Source organism: Xyrauchen texanus, chromosome 8 (assembly GCF_025860055.1).
Source record: "Xyrauchen texanus isolate HMW12.3.18 chromosome 8, RBS_HiC_50CHRs, whole genome shotgun sequence".
Classification (NCBI taxonomy): Eukaryota; Metazoa; Chordata; class Actinopteri; order Cypriniformes; family Catostomidae; genus Xyrauchen; species Xyrauchen texanus.
The window spans coordinates 45,537,297-45,563,502 of NC_068283.1; the positions used below are offsets into that span (position 1 = coordinate 45,537,297).

The window sequence follows — 26,206 nt, forward strand, 5'->3', positions numbered from 1 at the left end:
GATCATCTACAGTAGTTTTATTCTTGTTTAAAGTTTATTTTAACATGTGACTCTATTATAGTGAAATAACTGGAACTTCAGACACATTCAGAAAAGTGTTCATGACTGATAGATGACCTCTGACCCCTGCATATAATCTACTAAACCTTAGAATGAGAACATGATTAATACATCATTATTGTTCATAAGAAGTCGGATCTAGAATATTTCATGTTTAGAAACACTAATAACAATGACACTTTTAATCATATTGTGCATGTGACTATAATAACTGATGTCTGTTTTGTTAACCAGCTCTTCTTCACTTCTATTCTGTGCATGTATGAAACAAAAACTTCAGTAAATGATCTCAAAATGATTGAAATCGTGACTCTGAGTGTTTTATTACTCATATTGATGTCAAGTTGTTTTCCTGTACAGCATCACAGATATGTTCAGTGTGTCACATTGAATGTGAAGCATGTTAGAAACTAGAGTTCAGAATGACATACTACTATACTACACTTCCTGTTCCTGCAACATCTACAGTATATACAACAGAGTAATAATGTAGTGTGCAGTAACAAACTCATTTGGGCCAGACGTGTTTGAGTCGAGTGAGAGCGCACATACACCGACTGTGCACAAGAAGAGTAATGCAATATTAGTCTCATGTGGATCATTTTTCATAATTAGATATTAATTTGATATAAGTTCAAGTATTTTTATGATTTTTGAGACGAGTGCATTCAAAGAAAAACATCAGTGTGTCTCGGGAGGTTTTTGGACACTTTTATATATAAATCAAATTCAGCAAACTCTCAAAATTGATCCATAATCCAACACACATGCTACAATCCAGAACATTTTCTTTCTTTTACTGTATAGCTGATGTGTAATTGATGTTGAGATACTCTTATCCCACATAACATGTCTAGACAACTGTAAGTAACCATGTGTATATTTATTTCTTTGAAAAGTGTGAACACTGCGGTGCTTTTAATCATTGATCAGTTTGAGTGTCCCGACCAGCCCAACACAACAACCAATGCTGTGAATGTGGGGCGGGAATATCAGTTTGTTGCAGAAATGACTTTTATTTTGTACATAAATACCTCGCATGTTTTTCTTCCCTCTTGAATATAAAATGCACAATCATATACTGTAATGCACTAAATATCTACAGTAATGCACAAGTAAAACTGTATCAGGGTTTACAGGATCTCATCTCTCACGATGTGCAAAAGGTCACTTAAGTAAGAAAATGTATGAGCGCTGTCGCACTAACCATGGCTGGGACTGGGTTATTATGGAAACATGTAGCATGTGAGTTCAGAAATGGCGCTGTTCACTAGAAAGAGAAGAACATACTGCATCAGCCGCGGCAAGAGATCATCGCGCCTGAGACGTGCATTAAAGTTATGATCAGCCTCAGTTTGGACGTATCTTGTGTTCATGTGCGTCTTATTTGAGTGAGTTCGATCAATCCTACTATGTACGTTGAGTTATGTTCGTTGTTATCAGTAATTATAAAGTCATCGGCTGTGTAATGTTACGTGATAATGTTAATTAATCCGTGCTAGCTCTGCTAATTTATCTGCCGATCTACAATGTTAAGAATTATGTTCATAATGTTATAGTAGTTCATGTGGGTAAATAATGATGGTAAATGTTATAACAAGTGTTCATGCATCATCATGTTATCGTGTAAGGGGAGCAGCCTATAGTTTGTATGTGAATGGTCTGGTGATGTGTAATGGTGATTGCTGTTATTAGAGTTCTGCTCTTTGTCTGTTGCAGAGTAAACACTCTCAAACACACTCATAAATCCAAACCAAGCTAATATACAACCCAGTCCGCTTATACATCAAACCCCTGCTGGTTAAGTCAAGGCTCATCTAATGAAGGACTTTATTACATGTTCCTCCTCTAATTGTGCTTAACCACCTCCACATCTCATAATTCCCACCAGTCCTTGCATGCTCACCTGCAACCAATCCAAAGACTCATACTAATCTAAGGAAACCCATTCCCCCTGGATAGGCTACTGCAAAGGGCTTTTGTTGACTCTAGTTGTTTGATAGTTTGGGGAAGGAACAAAGGCGGTATACTAAGGAGGTTCCTAATTATCCATTCGCCTCCTGGCGTGTCGGTCAGAACACAGGATAGGATCCAGGTTCCACTTAAAAGGGGTTGTAATAGATTGGTGTAAATAACAGGTAGAGATTGCCATCTCGTGGCTCAGTATTGCAAATGCAGTAATTATATTACGGTTTATTATAGAAACGAGTTTTGACGTTTCCTGAGTGAACCGGCTTCGGTAGTTTGGAAGTCTGTATTAGGATGTTGACGAGTAAAGACGTTTGAGAACTTCTTCCTTGGTCTGATTATTGTCCCGAACACAAAACACTACAAATGGCGACGAGGATATTAAACGAATGCCATTGCGGCACTGCATTGTAAAAGGAACCGTACACTGGTCATGGAAAAAGGAAAATACGTTTTTTTCGAAGGAACCAGGCACGTCTGGATTAACAGTTAGCAGTTAGCCTCGGAAAAAAAAATCTAAAATGGCTGTGCCAGTCGGTCGCGTGGATGAATACAATGACGCGAAGGAGGATTTTGAGTCATATCTGGAATGTCTGGAACAGTGGATGTTGGCAAATGAAATCAAGGATGAAAAGAAGGTGTGGGTGTTTCTCTCTGTGATTGGGGCAGATGCTTATAAATTGTTGAAAAATCTGGTGTCGCCGACCGTACCGAGTACTATGGAGTATTCTGATCTGGTGAGAGCACTGAGCGCACATTCCAAGCCAGCACCGATTGTAATCGCGGAACGTTTTCGGTTCCAAAAGTGTAACCAGAGAGAGGGGGAAACTGTCTCTGATTATGTGGTAGCTTTGAAGCAGTTATCAGCTACTTGTGTGTTTGGACAGTATTTGGATGATGCGCTGAGAGATCGTTTCGTGAGTGGATTACGCTCGGATGCAGTGCAGCGCAGATTGCTGTCTGAAAAGGATCTGACTTTCCCAAAAGCTTGTGAGATTGCAGTAGAAATGGAGCTGGCGTCAAAGAAATCGATGGAGTTTTCTGGACACAGCCAGGCTCATCAGGTAAATGCCTTGTCAAGTGCAGGTTTTTCTGAAAAGGGGAGAAAAGGACAGTTTAGATGACATAATGATAATAAAGCTCAAAGCAAAGGTCAAAAAGGAGAAAAAAGTAATTTTGGGACATCACAGACATGCTACCGATGTGGTGGAAGACACTCAGCACGTGACTGCAGATTCAAGAATGAAAAGTGTCATTCCTGCTCCAAAATTGGACACATAGCACGTGCATGTAGAAAAGGAAAAGCCATTTCTCGAACTCAGTATGTGGAAGCTGAAGGAAATACATCCAGAGGGGATGAAGAGGCTGAACTTTTTGGAGTGTATGCATTATATTCCATCTCAAGCTGTGAAAAGGGGTACACCGTGGATGTCACACTGGGTGATAAGAGCACAACAATGCTGCTGGATACAGGGTCAGCTGTGTCAGTGATCTCAGAGGATTACTACCAGACAAATCTGAACCATTTCCTGTTAAAACAAGCCCCCAAGTTAAAGCTGAAATCATATTCAGGCCAATGTATCGCTGTTCTAGGATACATCAAGATACCAGTGCAGTATGAAACACAGAAAGTTACCTTACCTCTTGTTGTTGTGAAGGGAAGTAGACCAGCTCTGATTGGTAGGAACTGGCTTAAGGAACTACACCTGGACTGGAAACAGATTTTCACAGTGCACAGGGTGTTCACACAGGCAGAGTGGACCCCAGGAGTCAATGAGGTGTTACAGCGCCACAAGGCAGTTTTCTCTGAGAAACAAGGCTGCATAGAGGGTTTTAAAGCCAAAATCCGCATAAAACCAGGCACTACACCAATCCTTTGCAAAGCTCACCCTGTTCCTTACGCATTAAAGGAAGCAGTAGAGAAGGAGTTGGACAGGTTGGAGAAAATGGAGGTGATTTCAAAGACTGAAATGAGTGAGTGGGCCTCTCCGATTGTAACTGTGCCAAAAGCAGACAAAACAATTAGGATTTGTGGCGATTACAAGGTCAGTATTAATCGGTGTATAGAAGAGCAGACATATCCACTGCCTAACACCAAAGATCTGTTTGCTACTTTAGCAGGAGGAACATCATTCAGTAAGCTTGACCTGTCTCATGCTTACCAGCAGCTGATGTTAGATGAGGAATCAGAGAAGTATCTGACGATCAACACTCATAAGGGCCTATACAAATTTCATCGCCTCAGCTATGGTGTTTCCAGTGCACCTGCGATTTTTCAGTCTGTAATGGAACAGATTTTACAAGGGCTGGACCATGTGACATGTTTTCTGGATGATATTCTCATCACTGCTTCATCTGAGGAAAATCATTTGAGAAAACTGGATGAAGTGCTCACACGTTTGGAAAATCATGGTGTTCATGTGAAATTGTCAAAATGTCAGTTTTTTCAGAGCAGTGTGGAGTATCTGGGACATCGCATTGACCAGGATGGCCTGCACCCCACGGATGAAAAGGTGGCAGCCATAAACAAAGCGCCTGAGCCAACTAATGTCACGGAACTGAAGTCTTTCTTAGGGCTTCTTAACTACTACAGCCGTTTCCTGCAAAATTCCTCCACCTTACTCCACCCTCTACACAACTTGTTGAGAAAAGAGGCAAAGTGGGTTTGGACTTCGGAGTGTGCTAAGGCATTTGAAGATGCAAAGCAGCTATTACAGCAAAGTAGGGTGTTGGTGCATTACAACACACGGTTGCCACTCCGGATTGCCTGTGATGCGTCACCCTATGGAGTACGGGCGGTAATTTCCCATGTCATGGACAATGGAGAGGAACGGCCAGTAGCTTTTGCATCAAGGACGTTAACGGAGGCTGAAAGAAAATATGCCCAAATCGAGAAAGAGGCACTGGCTATCATCTTTGAAGTTAAGAAATTCCATAAATACCTCTATGGGAGGAAGTTCACACTGATTACAGATCACAAACCGCTGTTAACTATCCTTGGACCAAAGTCAGCAGTTCCAACGTTGGCAGCATTAAGGATGCAACGCTGGGCTTTCATCCTCATGGCATACAGCTATGATATTGAGTACAGGAGATCAGCTGATCATGCAAACGCTGATGCTCTGTCTCGCCTACCCACTGCCTCATTCGACAACACAGGAGAAGAGGGAGTTATTTTTTACTTCTCACACATGGAGGAACTACCAATGGGTGCGAAAGACATTGAGAGAGCTACTTTAAAAGATCCTACACTGAACAAAGTGTGGAGCTACACAATGAATGGATGGCCCAGTCATGTTCAGGAGGAAGCACTGCGGCCTTTTTTCATACGCAGGCAGGAGTTGTCAGCGGAACAAGGTTGCATTCTTTGGGGCCAGCGAGTCATCATACCCCCAGGTTATCGACAGCGTTTACTGGAAGACCTTCATCATGTGCACCCAGGTATCTGCCGCATGAAAGCTCTCGCTCGCAGTTACATGTGGTGGCCTGGCTGTGATGGGGAAATTGAAGAGCTGGTGAAAGGTTGTTCTATCTGCCAAGCTGTTCAGAAAATGCCAGCAGTCGCACCGCTGCACCACTGGAGGTGGCCGGAAAGAGTGTGGCAGAGAATTCACATTGATTTTGCAGAGAAGGATAAACAGTATTTTTTGGTGGTTATTGATAGCCATTCAAAGTGGTTAGAAGTTTTCACCATGTCTTCCACCACATCTCAAAACACCATTGTAGTGCTGCGAAGCCTGTTCTCTGCGTATGGACTGCCAGAAGAGTTGGTCTCAGATAATGGTCCACAGCTGGTGTCGAGGGAGTTTACACAGTTTCTGGAGGAAACGGTATCAAACACACTGCTGTACCTGCATACCATCCTGCATCAAATGGAGCTGCAGAGAGGTCAGTGCAGATTTTGAAACGTGCGTTGACGAAGGATGTGTTGGAGGCGGAGAAAAAGGCTTTTTTACCACTTAGTCATAGACTTGCACATTTTTTGCTCATGTACCGCAGTACACCCCACACAGTGACTGGTCGGACTCCGGCTGAGTTATTTCTGAAGCGCCAGATTCGGACCCGTTTCAGTTTGCTTAAACCCAAGCTTGCCAGTCGGGTTGAAGAGAAACAAGCTACACAGAAACGTCATCATGACAGTGGTGGTTCATGTCTTCGGTTTTTTCAGGATGGGGAAGCTGTCCGTGTCCGAAATTTCAGGGGAGGAGTGGAGAAATGGATTCAGGCAACAGTGCTGCAAAGACTGGGAGCTGTCACATACATGGTACAGGAGGGTCAGAGGCAACGCACAGTGCATGTCGACAACATGTTGCCATGGCGAGGAAAAGGTGAACAAACTAAAAAAGTTTTGCCCTCACCAGTGGTTGAGAATGAACCACCAGTCATCAGGGACTGTGTTTTTCCAGCTGTTGTCCCCAGTGCACCAGTCAAGCTAATACCGCCTAAAGTTCTCATTAGACCAGCTGAACAGGTTGTCGATGTGTCATCATCGCACACAGAAAGCAAAAGCTCACCTGAGAAACGGAGGTACCCAGAGAGGGTCCGGGTACCACCTAAAAAACTGGATTTATAACTGGCAGTATGTTGTATGGAAATGTTTTTTTTATTCCAGTAAATGTTTAGCTGCCAAGTGACATTTTTGTTGTGCTAATAGAACGTTCATTTGCAAAATTTATAAAATGTTCAGGGCAGTAGATTTATTTTGGTTGAGTAAAATGAAAGGTTAGATGTTGTTAATTATTGCTAAATAAAAGGGGCTATGTTAAGGGAAAAGCTAAAAGGGAAGGAGTGTAATAGATTGGCGTAATTAACAGGTAGAGATTGCCATCTCGTGGCTCAGTATTGCAAATGCAGTAATTATATTACGGTTTATTATAGAAACGAGTTTTGACGTTTCCTGAGCGAACCGGCTTCGGTAGTTTGGAAGTCTGTATTAGGATGTTGACGAGTAAAGACGTTTGAGAACTTCTTCCTTGGTCTGATTATTGTCCCGAACACAAAACACTACAGGGGTTTATTTACATTGAAGAAGCCACAAGTCACAGGCACATGACAGGTTGCATTTTCAGGTAGTCAGGTTGATATGAGGGTATAGGAGAGTATTTGAACAGGTACATGTGTGCACGTGTCTATATGTGTGTGTGAGTGGTTCTACAACAGAAACCGAAAGAAAGAAATATATAAACATACCATCTCTGTACTGTTATACCTCTAACAAATCACAGGAGATTATGTAATAATCAATAACAATATACATAACATAACATAGGAATATCAGCTTGTAATGCAATAACGCTCATCACAACATGCTGATATGGAGTTAATATGTAAACACATAGAAACCGAAAACGAAAGTAAACCGCCGATCGGCAATGAACTTCAACAGTTCGGTAAAGTTCGGTAAACATATATTCACAGATGCGAACTTCCCGGATCAATAACTCATACGCGAAACGTTCTTAAAACACAAACAACACCTCATTGCAACCGCATTAATGTAGACAAACATCAAAACAAGCCTCCGTCAGAGCTGGACTAATGACATTGATCTCTAAGCACAGCCGGCTGAGAGTCCGCAGGGACCGTCTACAAAGTGCAAAACCGAAATGCGATACTACAAAATATTCAATAACTTCACTGTTACACATTGTAGTGTCACCAAATTCAGTTCAATCATCAGTGGTCTCCTGCTGGTTATACTACAACACTTAGTTTCGAAAAAAGTGCCTTTGCATTGTCCTTGGAGTTTTTTAGGGACCAATTATTTTACAAACTCTATAAGAGATAACCAAACTCTCCTACGGCCTCTTTAGTTAGGGGTGTTGTACAACACACAATACCAAGGGATATCTTTGTTTGGTATTTGTGCAGCTGTCATTCCAAGGCATTGTATGTGAAACCATCTTGCATAAGATCCACACTGAATCTTTTTGGGGATAAATACGTTAAACATATTAAGAAAATGTACTCTTATTTTTGTGTACTGTGACAGTTTTCGGAGGAACTGCATTAGCCAGAATGTGATTGGTGGTAAAGAGTGTTCATTTGTCAGCATTTCACAGACTGGGAGGGGAGGTGCATTCTGACCACATCCAGGAAGAGTGAGAGAGTAGTAAATGAAAGTGCTGTATGTACCCAGGCATTTTGTGAAATCTGAAGTCACATTCCTTCATGATATTTTGTGTGAGGTACATCTCCATGAAAGCATCATCAGGAATTCTTTTACTTTTTCTAACCTCTGAACTAATCACTTTAAGAACATTTTTATTCAGACTTCGGGTTATGTTTCCTGAAATTAGTTCTGTAACGGGTGTTTTTTTAAGTTTACTATAGAAGAGTTGGCTCACTCCTTTATTTAGAGCTCTTGCAATTCTCCTTGTGTTTGCTGCTGGTCTGAATTTTCTTTCATTTGTTTTGTGCCATTTTTCCTCTTTGTAGCAGATATCTTAACCATTGTGTCTCCTTCTGGTTCCCTTTTCCTTTTAAAGAAGTACTTTGCACTGCAGGAAGGAAAAGTACAAACAGCACTAATGTTTAAACAGGGACTATTAATTTTCCGGCTGTGAGGAGTTTTGATATGATGGCTTTTGAAGGCAAGGGTACAACAGGGATTTTTCTCTCGGAAACTGTTGTACAATACGTTGGTCCGGGGTTGCCTCAGTTTCGTTGAACCATGCAGTGGAACTATTGTCTGCCATTTCTTTCTGTTCACTGTAATTGTGAAGCTCTTTGAAACCACTGGCAACTTTCTCCATTGTTTTTTGTTTCCTGTCTTTCCATGTTCAGGTTGGGCTCCTCTCCGCAATTACATCTTCTGTTGTTCCTCTTTTGCCTCATTCTTGTCTGATACTTCCTCTACATATGTGACTGCTTCCTTTACTTGAACTATACTCTGCAATGACATCTTCTGTTGTTCGTCATCTGCCTCATTCTCTTCGGTGTCTGATACTGATTCGATATAATGAATCATGCTCAGAGGCAGGTCTTCTGTCCCACTGTCTTGAGTACATGCCTCTCTAACATGTCTCTCTTCATCAGTTATTTTTGGTTCCTTAGTCTCACAATCAGATTTTTTTTCTTCATAACCTGAGCTTCATTATAAATAAAAAAATTGATCAATTGTCACACATTTTGGCATATACACAGTGAAATGTGTTTGTTTTCACATATCCCAGCTAAGCTGGGGTCAGAGTGCAGGGTCAGCCATGATACAGCACCCCTGGAGCAGATAGGCTCAAGGGCCCAACAGTGGTGTCTTGGTGGTGCTGGGGCTTGAACCCCTGACTTTCTGATCAGTAACCCTGAGCCTTAACCACTGAGCCACCACTTCCCTACAGATTAGTAATTTGTAATTTGAATAATATTTTAACACATGGTAATCAGGGATGTAGTGGAGGCTAAACGCACGTAAACGCCGTTTACGCACCTCCCAAAATTCGGAAATAGCGTTTACCCACCTCCAAATTGCGTTTATCCACCTCTAAATAGATAGTTCCTAAGCCATTTTAAATTAAGCTTATGTCGTTTTAGTTTCATATTGTTCATTATTAGTTTCATAGGTTGTTAAACCTAACGCCGGTTTCACACTGCACGCGTTAGCAGCGCGTAAGCAGCGCAGGAGCAGTGCGTACGGTGAGCGGAAGCAGGACACGCGTGCTTTGCTTTCATACTGGCAGCGTTTGACGCTGCGCGATGTTTACAGACAAAGTAGGCTAGCCTACTCTATAATGGGTAAGTTGGCATTGCTTTATTTCGTTTTCAAATACATTTATATTATATTATTATAATAATATTAATATAATATTATATAACTTTTGGTTCATCTTTGTTTTTGTTGACCGTGTAGTGCGAGTTGTTGATAGAAGGAAGGCCATTGCGCTGTATTTTTATGATTGTCAGCATGATATCAGCATGACATCCTTATGACAATATATATATATATATATATATATATTAGTTATGTGTATATACATTTATACATTAAATTAATCTAACTTAAACTAAACTGGCAGTATAAATTATTTAAACTTGTTTTTGTAGTTTGGGCAACAAGTTTGTTTTTGGACATTTGTTTTCTTTTTAAATTGATGAAGGTCATTTGATTGACAATAGATATCATCAATGCGCTTTTGGTAACTGCTGTGTATTTTTGCCATGATCAATGCATTGTCACTTTAATTCATTGTAAGCCGCGCGGCAAAAATAGACAGGACGCCGAAACGATCGCGGCACTGCTGCTCCTGCTCTTGTCCTGCTACGCGCTGCCGAGCCGCTTCTGCGTGCGGTGTGAATGCTCTAATCTGTTAACATGGGCGCCGAAAAAAATACGCGCTGCTTACGCACTGCTAACGCGTGCAGTGTGAAACCGGCGTAACGCCCTAATCCCTAATCCGCGATCCCTAATCATTATGTACAAGTGCATTGCATTGGAAGCCCTGGATATAAGCCTCCCTCTCTATCTCTCTTAAATATTTTTGTTCTCTCTGTTTTGTCATTTAGTAAACTTTATAGATTTCAACCATATTATTCCTTCTTGGGTCTCTTTAACAAGAACTTAGATTAATGTATGAATTGAATAGTGATTGTGTGACCTATGATGAGGGAACAACCAGTGATACCCTTGGTAGTAGGCTACCATCAAATGATAGCCTATAGCGATGTCATCAGGATACACATACACCGGTAGGTAGTGGCCCACCTTACCGGGTGACCACATCGTGGTCCACCAGAATTTATAGTTTACCCACCTCTTTTTTTACCACTACACCTCTGATGGTAATGATATGTTAGGTACATCATGTGTATTTGTCTTTGTATGCTATTTATTTCTTATCTATATGTCGATAAATTTGATTGTCAAGATGTTTCACTTGATGGTTGAACTGCTCCATGGTACTTTAAAATAGCAAATTAATTTTAAGGAGCGCCTGGTTGACGTGCTCACACTGATCCTGTCACTGGAGCTTGCGTTTCCGGGAAGCCCAGTTGATGTGCACGCACGTATAGCAGAGCGCTGTTTGGCTTCACAGACCATGCGCACATCCTTGTCCTACATGAAAACCATATTTAGCTCTCATAAAGTGAAATTAATGTTATAAGATTGCTCCATCGCCTGACGGAAATGCACACGGACGTGGCTGACACGAGAGTATTAAAATAAAGATACGTTTTAAAAAAAATTCTATATCGATATTGACGTGTTGTATCTATAACATTGGATCATTGGTAATTGGATCGCTGCATCGATCAAGATCGATTAATCATTACACCTGTACTGTCTACATAAGGTCTCACAGCTGAAAATCTTATCAGAGCAAAAGTAAAGCCATCAGGTCAAAGGAACTGCCTGCAGAGCTCAGAGACAGGATTGAGTAGAGGCACAGATCTGAAGGCTATAAAAACAATTGGCTACATTGAAGGTTCCCAAGAGCAAGTTGCACTCCTCCGTGCAAGACTGAATTTCAATTTGCAAACAAGCACCTAAAGGACTCAGACGGTGACAAACAAGATTCTTGTGTCTGATGAAATTGAACTATTAGATTGAACTATTTAGCCTCGGTTCGAAGTGTCATGTCTGGAGGAAACGAGGCACTGCTCATTACCTGCGCAACACCATCCCAATGGCGAAGCATGGAGGTGCAGCATCAGGCTGTGGGGGTGATTTTAAGCGGCAGAGACTGGGGTACTTGTCAGGGTAGAAGGAAAGCTGAATGTAGAAAAATAAAGAGATATCCTTAATAAAAGCCTTTTCCAGAGTGCTCAGGACCTCAGACTGGGCTGAAGGTTCATCTACCAACAGGACAATGACCATAAAGCACACAGCCAAGACAAGGAAGAGTGGCTATGGGAGAACTCTGTGAATGTCATTGTGAAGCATGGATGTGAACCCAAACAAAGACCTGAAAATGGCTGTCCACCGACGGTCTTATATGGATGGATTTATACAGTAGGCAGTTTAATTCACATGTTAAGGATGTTTCCCTGCACTAATCAGCCCGAAGTATTTGTGATAGTTGCAAGTACCCCCGCGAGGGCATGGGGTAAATGCGTAAATAATGCTCATGACATGCGGGACGTGGGAAAAAGAGCACTTATATTTTGCTGCAGATTAAAATGTACACTTAAAAAATGTTTTCACAAGAGCCCAAATTTACAGAATCATCCTGAAAATAACAATCACCATGTCATAGAAATATCTGATTTATCATTAGAGCCACAACTTAACTCAAAGTGTTGCCTTAAGTTGGAACTGCAATTTTAATCTTGAAATATCCGCTTGTCAAAATCTAAATCAAAATCAAATCACTTTATTGTCACACTACCATGTACACAAGTGCAACAGTAGGTGAAATTCTTGTGTGCAGTTCCGAGCAACATAGCAGTCATGACAGTGACGAGACATATACCAATTACAATAAACAACATACTTACACAACAACAATTTACATATCAAATGTACACATACTTACACAACACAATAATTATATACAATGTACAGTAAACAATACACACAATATAGAATACACAATATACAATAAGTAAAGAGTATATGAAATATATAAATATATATGAAGTAATATATTGAGGAGAATATGTTGACAGTCCAGTGTGAAATTATAGATGAATAAAGTGCAGTGCTAATTATTGATCCTGATAGATCAAGTGTTCAACAGTCTGACTGCTTGGGGGAAAAAGCTATCATGTAGTCGGCTGGTGCGGGTCCTGATGCTGCGATACCGCCTGCCTGATGGTACCAGTGAGAACAGACCATGACTCGGGTGGCTGGAGTCTCTGATGATCCTCCGAGCTTTTTTCACACACCGCCTGGTATATATGTCCTGGAGGGAGGGAAGCTCACCTCCGATGATGTTTCTGGCAGTTCGCACCACCCTTTGCAGGGCTTTGCAGTTGTGGGCGGTGCTATTGCCTTACCAGGCAGTGATGCAGCCAGTCAGGATGCTCTCTACAGTGCTGGTGTAGGACCGTGTGAGGATGTGCTGGTTCATTCCAAACTTCCTCAGCCGTCTCAGGAAGAAGAGGCGCTGGTGAGCCTTCTTCACAACGGCCTCAGTGTGGACGGACCATGTGAGTTCCTCAGTAATGTAGACACCGAGGAACTTGAAACTGCTGACTCTCTCCACCGGTGCTCCATTAATGGTGATGGGGCTGTGTTCTCCGTCTTTCTTCCTGAAGTCCACTACAAGCTCCTTGGTTTTACTGACGTTGAGGGAGAGGTTGTGCTCTTGACACCAGCGTGTCAGAGTGTGCACCTCCTCTCTGTAGGCTCTTTCATCATTGTCAGTGATCAGACCTACCACCGTCGTATCGTCAGCAAACTTAATGATGGCATTGGAGCTATGTGTTGCCACACAGTCATGTGTGTATAGTGAATACAGGAGTGGGCTGAGAACACAGCCCTGTGGGGCTCCAGTGTTGAGGGTCAGTGATGAGGAGGTGTTGTCTTTGTGTTAAATACTGTGATGTTGTAGGGTTGTCTGGTGGCATGCACCCCTGGGAGAATTTCGCAAAAAAATCACCAAAATAATAAATATTGTAATGTCATGGTCATGTTTTGTCATTTTAAGTGCTTTCATCTAATGTTTGAATTTTTGTACAATTTTGGATAGAAAATGTTTTTACCTGCAGAAAATAAGTTAACAGGCTGCACTCGAACATGCACACAAACTTCTTCATCATTGAAAAATGATTTAATGCATTTGCAGGTTTTGTTTTAATACATTTTAGGTATCCAGTTCATTTATTGTTGTTTTGCTCTCTGTATTCTGCATCCCATTACTGTACAAACATTTACAATTTGCTTGCATGTTTGACCAATTCATTGAGAATAACACCAAAGAGTGATTTATTCATGCATCGGGCATTACTAGTTTTAATTTCAGTCTATATGTTGGAGTGTGCGACTACATGTTATCGGAGCGCACAAGACACATTTTGTTTGACACAAGCTGAAATTGTCTCAGTAGATCAGAGTTGACAGGCCCTGGATGAGCATAAATACAATTAACTGAAACTTAGTAATTACTGGCCTGACTAATATCCAGACAGTTTTTCAACTTGCCCGAGAAAGCACTGTATCTTCTGTATACACAGAGTTCTTTGAAACAAAATGAACTTTTAATGTTTAACGGGTCTTTAGCAATGTCCATTAATATTTTAGCAGCCTTGTTAAACTTGTTCTTAACACCTTCTTAAAATCTGGCCTCTTATTGTGCATGAGCTTGAAAACAACATACCCAAAGGAAAACATTTCCAGTTCTTGTCTACAGTACATAAAAGGAGAAAACTGCTATAAATGTTATATTTGTAGTCATTAGATTAGTGTGATGGACATTTGAGCAGTATTCATTTAAACAGTAATTGATTGAGTCTATTGTTGAGTGTGGCAGTGGGGGTGTGGTCAAGCGCCCGTCCGGGAGAGAAAAGCGGTAAGGGCGCTTACACCTGAGCTAAATTATGTCTAACACCGGTCTCTAATTTCAGTGAGCACGGGGAGAGCAGTATAAAAGGCAGCCAGAGGGCCTCCATCGAGAGAGAGACTGACTACAGAACTACTGTGTGTATTTGAATAATACCTGTCTTTGTAAAAGCGCTGTGTGCGCGTCTAAGTGTTGAAAATAAAGAACCTCACCTTCGAGCAAGTGCTTCAAGTGTCATCCCTTGGAGGAAATCCTTTACACTGAGTTAAGAACAATATGTCTAAATAAAGAAATAAATAATGAAAGGGCTTTAATGCTTGTGGTGTAATAAGTGCTTAATGTTGTGCAGTTTTCAGAAAATTAATCATTTGTAGTATAAACAAGTTTAGTATTTAAGTTGAAATTTGACCGAATCCTGAGATTATGAGCCACGTTATAGTGTAATACTTCAATCTTCAACAAATCTCAGTCCTATTGTTGTTAGTGGCACATTTCTCCTGTGGTCAAAGTGTCCTTCTAATGTCATGCCAGCACTATGTATGTTTTATATATGAATTTGTCTCTCTGTTTTTAAATAAGTCATTCAAATCCACAGAATCTTTGTTAAATCTATTATGGGGCTCATACTGTACATGGGACATTATTGGGAATCTTTAGATAAAAGAATGATGAAACATTTACTGCAGTGCTTGCATTGAGTTTACCACAAAATATGTTATTTACCAGAAACTTTAAGAGAAAAGAGAAAGAGGGAAAGAGAAACGAAACAAAGATGAAACTGTTTACTTGGCGTTCACAGACCGTTTCTCTCACATCATATGATTTAATGAAAACCAATGTAGTTCAAAAGCTTACAGACTCCCTCTTATTGGCTGACACGTGTCTTATGTAACATGGGTACACTATATAAATCCACAACAGTGTGCATTACAGAAGAAGTAGTAGAAAGAGAGACTTGCAGAAGATTACCTTCCGTTACATGAAGTGATTCAAGAACCCAAGATACATCTACTGTGTGAAAGTCAACAGAGGAATCCAGACTCGCTCTCAGGTTTGACTTTATTATATTTCATTTATAAATTCATCAGACTCTTTTATCCAAACTTACCAATGAGGGAAATCTCGTTTCCTAAAGGAGATAACCACATATATGCAGCAATATTATTATTATAGTTAACTGAAACTGAAAATAAAATAAAAACTAAAATAAAATAACCCAGTAAATGGAAATAGAAATGTAAACAACATTTTTAAAAAGATAAAACTAAACTGAAACTGTCCTACATTGTTTCAAACTAACTAAATTAAATAAAAAGATCATAAAATATTTCCAGTTTTTCCTGCATTTGACAAAATATTATCTTTCTTATTTTCTAGTTTATTTTACTGCAGCTGTCTGTAAAAATAAAATTAAAATTAAATTTGGTTAAATATGAAATATCCAGGATTGGAGTTTAAAAAATTCTAATTCAAACCTATTTAAAATACAACGTAATATTTCATTTGGCAAAAATCACACTTATAATTCAAATTCAAAAGTCTATAATTCAAATTGACACAATTCAAATTCAAATTGTTTTGTCGTAATTCTGGCTCCATAAATGTGCACTAGATATTTGTGTTGCACTCCTGGAAGTGTCACATTTGCAGATCGTCTCTATATGCCATAAAGATCAATCCATAATCACGTATAATAAATTGATTTTCAATACTGTCGTCATGATTAACACGGGCTAATGATTGGGGTAAACTCTGTCATGTGTCTACATTTTTGCATTAATGCCAATTTTATTGACAAGAAGTGTTTCCTAACCAGAAACATTTGTTTTCGCAACATTTGATGTATTGACAGAGTTTATGTGCTTGAGTTAAACGGAAAATATTATGACGACATTTGTGAAATTTTAAAGATAATTTTCGTTTGCATCAGCATTAGTTTTTTCTAAATAAATGTTCAATAAGATAAAATAATGTATGAATACAATCATAAAGACAAGTTCAAGTTAATGATAAAATAAAATAATAAAATGTGTCAAATTGTTTTTTAAATATATATGTAAACCATCCCAATGTCCAAGTTTACATAAATAAGATAAAGAAGAAAATAATAGAAAAGATAAAAATAAATATATTTTTAACATATACATGAAGTATTTTTTCCTGAAGTCATGGGTCAAGAATGTTCTCATTTTAGCATATAAGAAAGGATATAACAGTTTGTATTAATAATGCATATAAACTGTGGAAGATGTGGTTAGGCCTCTGTGGCCCTTTGCAGTGTACAGAAATCATAAAACTGAAACTCTCCAACTGAAAACAAAAGTTATGCTGTGCTGTATGTAGTACAGGGGCAAATCCCTACCTAGAACTCCCCGGTATTTCACTCCCACAAAAACTTAAGTGAGCATAAATTCAATGAACGTCATTTAACTCCTTTCAGTTTGTTCTTAAAAGTTGAAACTTTTCATTGTTCAACAGGTGTTAGCAATGTCTATTGATCATATTTTACCATCTTTGTAAAACTTGTCTTTTTTATCAATATCAATGTTTGTTCTCAATCATTGATATTTTCATAGCGAAAAAAAAAAAAAAAACACTGGATGGTTTAGAGCTGCTAATGACTAACTCACTACCTCACAAAGCTATGTGGAAAATGTATGTGTTCTTCAAAAAGAGGTTATTTAGACTAGTCAAAAATTAACTTTTCTATTAAGGGACAACACTTGCCCCCCGGAGATGTTATCAGGGGCATTTTTCACCATATTTGATAGATGTAAAACGGGAGGTGATGTCTGTCTCTTTGGCATAGGCCCCGTCCGGCAGTCCGAGGGAGTTGTACCCGGAACCGTCATGTCCTGCCAGAGATAGGAGGCAGGGGCGAGGAGCCTACCCTCAAAAAGAGAGAAAGTAGTATACTACACTCAAAAGAGATGATCCAGTTTGGTACGAACCAGGTCTTGTGTTGGGCGTTCATTCTGGAGGAGGAATTAAGAGATGCGAGTGTCAGAACTTGACAAGAAATTTGCAATACCTCTGACGTGGTTGTGTGAAGCATTTGCGATGGGAATGCAGTTTTTTTTTCGTTTTTTTTTTTTTGAGTGTGATTTCGGGCACTCCGTCGAGAGGCCCTGGTTGAGCAGAATCTTTGCTTTAGGCTGGCATTGCTGTGCAGTGTAGTTTGTTGAAAGATAAACGACATTTGATATGAAAACCCTCCGGCGAGGGAAATGTTGTTTGAGGCATCTTTGCCGAAGGGGATAACGTGTGTAGAGCCATACTATAATGGCGACATTGCGTGCGGTCCCTTCGTTGAAAGAAAAAAACATTGATATGAAAACCCTCCGACAAGGGAAAAGTTGTTTGAGGTATCTTTGCCGAAAGTTGAGCAACATGCGTAAAGCCATACGATTATGGCAATGTTGCGTGCAATCCCTTTGTTGAAAGAAAACATTTGATATGAAAACCCTCCGACGAGGGAAAGTTGTTTGATGGTTATCTTTGCCAGAGTGAACAGCATACATAACGCCATACGATAATGGCGATGTTGTCGTGCCATACCTTGTTGAAAGCCATCTCGTTATGGTGCGAGCTTCCGGCGAGGGCGGCTGGTTTGAGCAATACCTATGCGAAGGAACTGTGCTTGAGATTATGGAAGCCCGGGGAGGGGGGGACATAGTTATGTGCTGTCCTTGCGAACGGAGAGCTTGCTTGAATTTAAACATTGTGTAGGTAAGGATGAGCTGGGGAAGAGCCTCCAACCACCACCAGATATGCATGAGAACTTATGGCTGATGGGGAGTTGAGCTTGTTTGATGATTTGGGTCAAGTTTACTATTTCAGGTACGATTGGGGAGAGCAGCAGCAGAGCATCTTCATTGTAGATTCCAGTATGAGCTCGTCGAGCTGGTCTGTGGAACTCCTGTGAAGCGAGGGAGGGGGTCAGAGACTACGTTGAAAAACCTGGGAATGTGTCTGGCTGGGATGAAGAAGTTACAGGAAATGCTCTGCCATGTCAGACGTCTCATAGGGGACATGATGGTTCGAGGAGGGCCAGACTTTATTGATTGTAGTAACGACTGCGGAATTGTCGCATGACTACGATGCGTTTGAGTTTCTGGGGGGAACCCATATGACGCTGGCCGTGATGATGGGTGTGGAATAAGAAGGCCTATTTTAAACTTCTTTTGTAGATGTAGCTTGCTGCGTCACTGCGGAACGAGGCTGCAGTGGTTCTGGGAATGTATTTCCTATTTCTGAACTCAAACATATATTTGACCCCATATAGGGTAAAGAACCATTTCATTGGAGGGTAGAGGGGAAGGTTGTTTGCTGGACCGAATGATGAAGTGCTGTACGAATGGCGAGGAAGGATTTGAAGCTTGGGTCTCTGTGTCATTTCTTTCTTCCCTCCGCTGAGCCACATCGAGACTGGGATTGTAGATCGAGAACATTTTTTAAATACATTCAATTATGAAATGTCTAGCAATGGGATTACTTATGAAGAGAGCGTCTGGAGTGTAGGAAGCTATATTGAAGAAGTATATAATTCTGGCCATTCCCCTGTGAACCATGGTCCTAGACAGCAACCCCTGAATCCTATTGAGGGAGCCATGTCCGAGAATAGGGGCATGTCATCTGGAGATTCTCGCCAGCCATCATCGATTGGTGGGTAGGAGAGGCCGTCTATGGAATGAGCTAGTGTGAGGATGCGGAAAAACTGCGGAGTGGCCTTGAGGAATGATAAGCATGGCAAAATGGAGGTGGCCTGATAGGGCTGGAGATTGTGTTAGGAGACCCAAACTGACCAGGGAACGACGTGAAAATAGACCTGATCCTGTCATGTTTCTTTAGGGGGAAGCTTGCATGGTTAGAGAATATGTGTGATGTCTAGAATTCTAGAGACGTGGCTCGTTGTGGTTTTTTTTTTTCTTCCCCCCCCCTTCTCTCTCTCTCTCTCTCTCTCTCTCTCTCTCTCTCTCCTCCCTCTTATTCCTCGAGCTGGAGAAAATACGGTGAGAAGAATAATGTCTCAGCTTCATGAGAGTTTAGTTGTTGGCTGTAAAAGGAACATGAGAGTCTTATGTACTCCCGGCATAGAGCCCTGAAGATGCAGTGGACATGTGATTCTCAAGCATGGATCAGTTCCGGCTGTTTATGTCCCACCTTTACGACCTGAAGATGCAGTATCGCGCTTTATATTTTGTGAATATTTGCAAATCTCCTTCCGAATGTGCTTGATAGCTGATTCGACAGCTGATGTGCCAAGTTGCCATTGTCTCTGACATATTCCGGAGACCAGATACGCACACGCCCAAACATGTATGGCTGCTTTCCGGCATTTATATATGTCGATCATATTGGTTCTGATTAGTTGTTGCTGTAGTGGTCTGACCACGATGAGGGAATGATTTGTGAAGACATGCCAACAAATTTCTGCTCTTTGATGATGCCTGAATGATCTGGAGTAATAAAATGCTGCGTTTTATGGATTGTGTAAGTGCGCCCTTGGAGGCGCTCTGGGAACCTCATCGATTGTTGTACCGAACAAAGTAAATTCTTTCACAAGGCTTGGTGAAGGCTATATTAACCCGTTGATACGTATTTTTTTGCACTCGGGAGTGACGTCACTCTACTTACGTTTAATATATTTGCATTCTGATATATGCATGCATGGATATGCGATTAATGTTTACAGATTGTACGTCTTTTCGAAGGTCTAAGTGTTCGACGTTGATATCCGATCTGTGTTGCGTGATAGCAGTCCTCCAGAAACAGCAATTTGTTTATTTGTGCCAGAAGTGCGGATGACAACATGCAATATCAAAACGGGTGAAACTGTTATGTCATGCTCCCTCGGAATGCTCACATCATGGGCTCGGACTTCCTAGTGAGTAGGGCATAGGGATGATGAATTGGATTGGAACGCACCCGTTACGTGATTTGGGCGAAGGCGGCCGCAAAATGGGGGAATCTTACTGAATGAAGTAATGAGAGCCCGTGTGATAAGCGTTGACTGTATATGATGATATGCCTGAATAATTATCTTAATTCCCCGATGGGGAACGCTCGGGCAGGCAGACTGTGAATGACAAGTGAATGAACCTTGATCGAGTTGCCCTCATGAGATTGTGCGATTGCCTGCCATACTATGAGAGTGGATGCGCTGTTGACATGAAATACTGGCTTTTGATATTGATGCGAATGCGTTATGATGAACAGGCAGCGTTGCAACTTTGTGATGAACAGGTAGGTTATTTTAATTAATTAGGTAAATTTACGACCCAAAATGTAGTAATAAAATTATAGGAAATGTTTTTCTCTCAAGGAAACGAATTACTCCTAGGGGAAAGTTTTTTTGGAATTCACTAATATTGAATATTAATTGGAAAAAAGCATGGCTCTTACCATATACATTTTGTATCCTCAACAAAGTTAGAGAAATACATTTAAAAATGTTACATAAAATATATCCTACTAACGATATTACATGTAAATTTGGTAATAAGGATTTGAATTGTAATTGAGTCAATTGAACATCTTTTCTTTAAATGTCCCCTTATCCAAAAGTTTTGGTATGACCTATGCAAATTCTCAAAAACTAAATCAGATATTGCCTTAACATTGTGTGATATAATTTGTTATTTTTCTCATTGTGATTATAATATAGAATATATAGGGAATGTGGTAATTTTATGGGCAAAACACTTTATTCATAAATGTACATTTTCCTCAACAATACCCAAACTTATTCATTTTCTCCATGACTTTAAGTGCCTAATTAGGACACTAAAGACAATGAACAATAAAAAAGTGTCAAAATTGTTAAATTGGATGACAAACTTTTGATTGTATCATAATTTGTCAATCCATTGCCTCTGTTTATTTAATTTATGTATTTAGATACCTATGTATTTTATTTATTTATTTTAGTTTTCTCTTGTCTCCAATTTTGTCATCCAATGTTAATTTACATAATTGTTCAAGTCTCATTTAATTATTCTTGTATTATATGTTCGCATAATTTTCCAATAAATTTTTTTTAAAAAGTATTGGCGAAAACGAGTGTGAAGCAGCTGGGATGAGGATTAGCACCTCTAAATCTGAGGCCATGGTTCTCAGCAGGAAACCGATGGAGTCTGTACTCCAGGTAGGGAATGAGGTTTTGCCCCAAGTGAAGGAGTTCAAGTACCTCGGGGTCTTGTTCTCGAGTGAGGGGACAATGGAGCGGAGGTTGGCCGGAGAATCGGGCAGCGGGGCGGTATTGCACTCGCTCTATCGCATCGTTGATCACGAAAAGAGAGCTGAGCCGGAAGGCAAAGCTCTCGATCTACCGGTCAATTTTTGTTCCTACCCTCACCTATGGTCATGAAGGCTGGGTCATGACCGAAAGAACTAGGTCGCGAGTACAAGCGGCCGAAATGGGCTTCCTCAGAAGGGTGGCGGGCTTCTCCCTTAGAGATAGGGTGAGGAGCTCAGTCATCCGTGAGGAGCTCGGAGTAGAGCCGCTGCTCCTTGGCGTTGAAAGGAGTCAGTTGAGGTGGTTTGGGCATCTGGTAAGGATGCCCCCTGGCCGCATCCCTAGGGAGGTGTTTCAGGCACGTCCAGCTGGGAGGAGGCCTCGGGGAAGACCCAGGACTAGGTGGAGAGATTACATCTCCACACTGGCCTGGGAACGCCTCGGGGTCCCCCAGTCAGAGTTGGTTAATGTGGCTCGGGATAGGGAAGTTTGGGGCCCCCTGCTGGAGCAGCTGCCCCCGCGACCCGACTTCGGATAAGCGGTTGAAGATGGATGGATGGATGGATGGATGGATGGATGGCGAAAACTTTCAGTCTCAGTATCATCATCGATGTGTTTATGATGTGTGCACAGATATTAAAGAAACATTGATGTGTGTAATATCAGTGTTTTCATATATGATACATTCCTGATATTCAGTATTTTAAACAAACATCTCATCTAAAGCATCACAACTGCATCATGTCCCGCATATTTCTCCAGCAACTTTTAACCACCAACTGAACTCGATTATCATCTAAAATATATTTTATCATCATAATGTAATTTATATTTTCTGAAGAAGCAGTAAATGTGATCTGAGGTAAAGAGGGTTAGATTTAAAATATTTAAACATTTTAAAATGTTCAAAAGTTTGTTTTCTGAAGTTGAACTCATTGGACAAATAATTCTGATAGTTTATAGTCTTGAGAAAAGTCTAGAACATTCTGATAATGTCATTCAGCCGACTATTCATCTACAGAACAGGGTAAAGCTCATTTAAGTTTCTGTGAAGCAAAGGCAATTATATAGATCTAACAATATGTTTTTTTCATTTGGTAATTTATTTATTTAATGCTTTATTCTTTTGGCAATTTATTTAAAACTGGGAATTTTGTTGGCATTTTTTCAGAAGTAATCTAAACAAAATTTTTTATAGAATTGGATTATGTTAGTGTTCAAAAAAGCACACTGATGTTTTTCTAGTGTTGTGTATTTATTTTTAATTTAAAACATCTTTCTGGCATGCCAGGCATTTTCCCGGTGGGCCGACACACTTTGGGGCTGATCGGGGCGGACTGGCCATCAGGAGAACTGAGAGGGCCATTGGATCGGGCGTGCAATGGGCCAAATGGGCCCCGATAAGCTAAAATGAGCCACCGCAGAACGGACCACAAAACGGCACCACGATATACAGAAAAGATCAGTGAACCACCAAATGGAAATAAAACTGTGGAGTTTATTCAATATAAATGTTCAATAGGATCAAACAATGTATGAATACAATCATAAATACAAGTACAGGTGGAATCACAGCTATGTGGAAAATTTATGTGTTCTTCTAAAAGAGGTTATTTAGACTAGTCAGAAATGAACTTTTCTATTAAGGGGCAACAATTGCCCCCTGGAGTTGTTATAAGGGGCATTTTTCACCATTATGAGGGAACTGATTGGTCATATTTTTTCTAACCATACAAAATATGACAATATGACATCATTGTGTTACATAAAATACTTAAGATTAATACATTTCTTAAAAATGATCAGATAAGTGGTTAGCTATACATTTAAATGAGCATCAAATAATTGCATGTGATACGTATGTACTAGATCTAGAATAAAAATAAATATATCTGTTGTTAAAAATAAGAAATAGAAATCATAAGTGGAATTTTTTTTTTTGCTCCCAGATTTTCATTTCGTGGTCATCTTCAGTGCAGTGGCATTTTTCCCTGAGTCCTTGATCATTTCTGATCCTGGTTCAGACCAAACGTGTTCTTGCACAAAAAAAAAAAAAAGATGCATCATGATGAATAAGGCAGAACATCTCAGGTTACTTAACTGTAACCCCTGATCCCAGAAAAAGCGGAACGAGATTCTGCACAGGAATTTATAGCATCTGCTGGTGACATCATCAGGATGCGCCGGTACCAGGGGCTATAAATAGATGCGCTACAGGTGCATCGTCAGGTAGTTGAAGAGCAGTCCTAGGGTCTCCTAAGTGCAGCAATGAACGCAGCATCTCGTTCCGCTTTTACAGGGAACAGGGGTTACAGTTATTGTAAGTAACCCGAGACGTTCCCTATCATAAGCTACACTTTGATGCTGCGCTGATTTAGCACTTTGGGAACGAGAATACCCACGCTGCCGCACTGCGGATGTCTGGACCCCTTACGGTTGTGTAGTTGTGCTCACAAGAGCGAGAGAGGTCTCAGACATGAGCTTGTGATGTTGACTCAAGGACGTAAGAGCCCTGAGTGACTATAAAATCTTATGAATGTGTGCGGAGAGGACCAGCCTGCCACATTACAAACATGCTGCAGAGGGACACCTCTAGACAAAGCTTTAGAAGAGGCGACCCCCCCTGGTAGAGTGAGCCCTGATACCTACTGGCGAAGCATAACCGTGCACCTCGTAGGCAAGGGCAATAGCATCCCTCACCCAGTGTGACATTGTTTGCTTGGTGGCGGCCGCCCCCTTGTTACGGCCCCCATGACAAGCGAATAGTTGCCCTGACTTACGCCACTGGCTAGTGCGGTGGACGTAAGCATGAAGGGGATGGACTGGACACAGTCCGTGAATTCTCTCCTGATCAGAAGGGGAACAGAAGGCTTCAAGAGTGACCGGATGTACGGCCGAGAAAGGAACCTTAGGCAGGTAGTCAGAGGATCAGAGGATGTTTCCCCAATGGCATCCCGTCAATCAAGGCGTGGCAAGCCGATAGAGTATTCGTTGATACTGACGAACAGTGCAACCTTGGCCTAGCCTGACTTTGCTCAGGGTGTTCTGAATGGTCTCGATTCGAGCGGGAGACAATTATGCCCGCATCATTATCGAATTCCATACGATCCCCAGATAGGTAGTTTCCTGAGTGGGAGAGAGAACGATCTTCCTGTGTTGTAATGCCAGTGCTTGTGACTGTGCTAGTATCAGCCAGTTGTCTATATAATTCAGAATGCGGATGCCCCGGAGTCACAAAGGAGCCAGTGCTGCATCCATGCACTTCGTGAAGTGATAAGGTTAGGCTGAATTGAAGAACCCGATATTGGAAAGCTTCGCCCCCGAAAGTGAACCTCAGGAACTTCCTGTGTTGTGGCAGAATTTCTATATGAAAGTATGCGTCCATGAGATCGATCGTGACCAACCAATCGCGATGTTGGATTTGAGACACGACTGTCTTGACGGTTAGCATCTTGAACTTGAACGCCTTGACGCCTCTAGTTTAGTGCGTTTGCGGGTCTCTTGTTCATGCGGCCAGTCTAACTGTAGTCTAGCCACTGCACTAGTAACTACCTCGAACAATTCCTCAACCGCTTTATTATTACGCGAGGAATGCTCAGAGATAGGCAACTCAGAATCCGCAGTCCCAAGAGACTCATCGTCCCTCTCATGAATTGAATGGCGTAAACAGGGAAACACAAACCATTTGTTTTGTTTATCACTCATTTTCTCTTTGTCTTTCACACTTAAGTGATAGAAGAAAGAAGAAAAGGAAAAAAAAAGATTTCTGCACACTGCCTAACAAATCTAACTCCTATCAGAGGAAAGTAGAACATTCGACAGGCTTGTGAAGCACAACACATACAGAATGGTCTGAAGACAAAAGACCTGATGATTCACCTGTGGCGCATCTATTTATTGCCCCTGGTACCGGCACATCCTGATGATTTCATCAGCAGAGGCTATAAATTCCTGTCAATTTCATTGAAGTGTTGCACACATATTCACAACTGGTCACTCCTAAAAGACGTTCCCAAAGCGCTAAATCAAGCGCAGCATCAAGTGTAGCTTTTGATAGGGAACACAGGTGTCTCAAGACGCAAGGATGCACTGATGGATTCATGTGGAAATCTTTAGTGTTCTCCTCCCCCTTCACATCTGTCACAATAGTTTGAAGTCATGTTTCACTTTGACTAAGGATAAGTAAGGGTACTTTATTCCTGGTTTGGAATCGCTATTAGAGCTTGTTGCCCTTCAAAGAAACACGTCAAACACAGAGACGGCGGTGTGTACACGTCTAACTATGCTTGTGCTGATCTTATCATGTGCGCGATCAGCCGAACAAAATACTACTTCAGCTATCCTATCTTGACAAAAAGTGGCAGCAAAATAAAAAATAAATACTTTGGAAGATATTGCCGAAGTTCATTTTTAAGTAGCAAAAGTAAAAATTCACAGGAAAGTTCATTTTCATCTGTTTTTAGTGTTTTTTTGTAAATGAGGCACACTTTGGTATTATTTTAAT

At 40.8% G+C, this 26,206-nt stretch overlaps 1 protein-coding gene across 1 annotated transcript in view; it reads left to right on the forward strand.

Moving 5' to 3' along the window:
* The first annotated feature begins 15,447 nt into the window (after nt 1-15,447).
* Nucleotides 15,448-26,206, forward strand: part of LOC127648277 (interferon-induced very large GTPase 1-like) — a 341,847-nt gene continuing 331,088 nt past the window's right edge. The window contains 1 exon segment of the mRNA XM_052132865.1: nt 15,448-15,516. The gene's annotated coding sequence lies outside the window, so the exon portion shown is untranslated.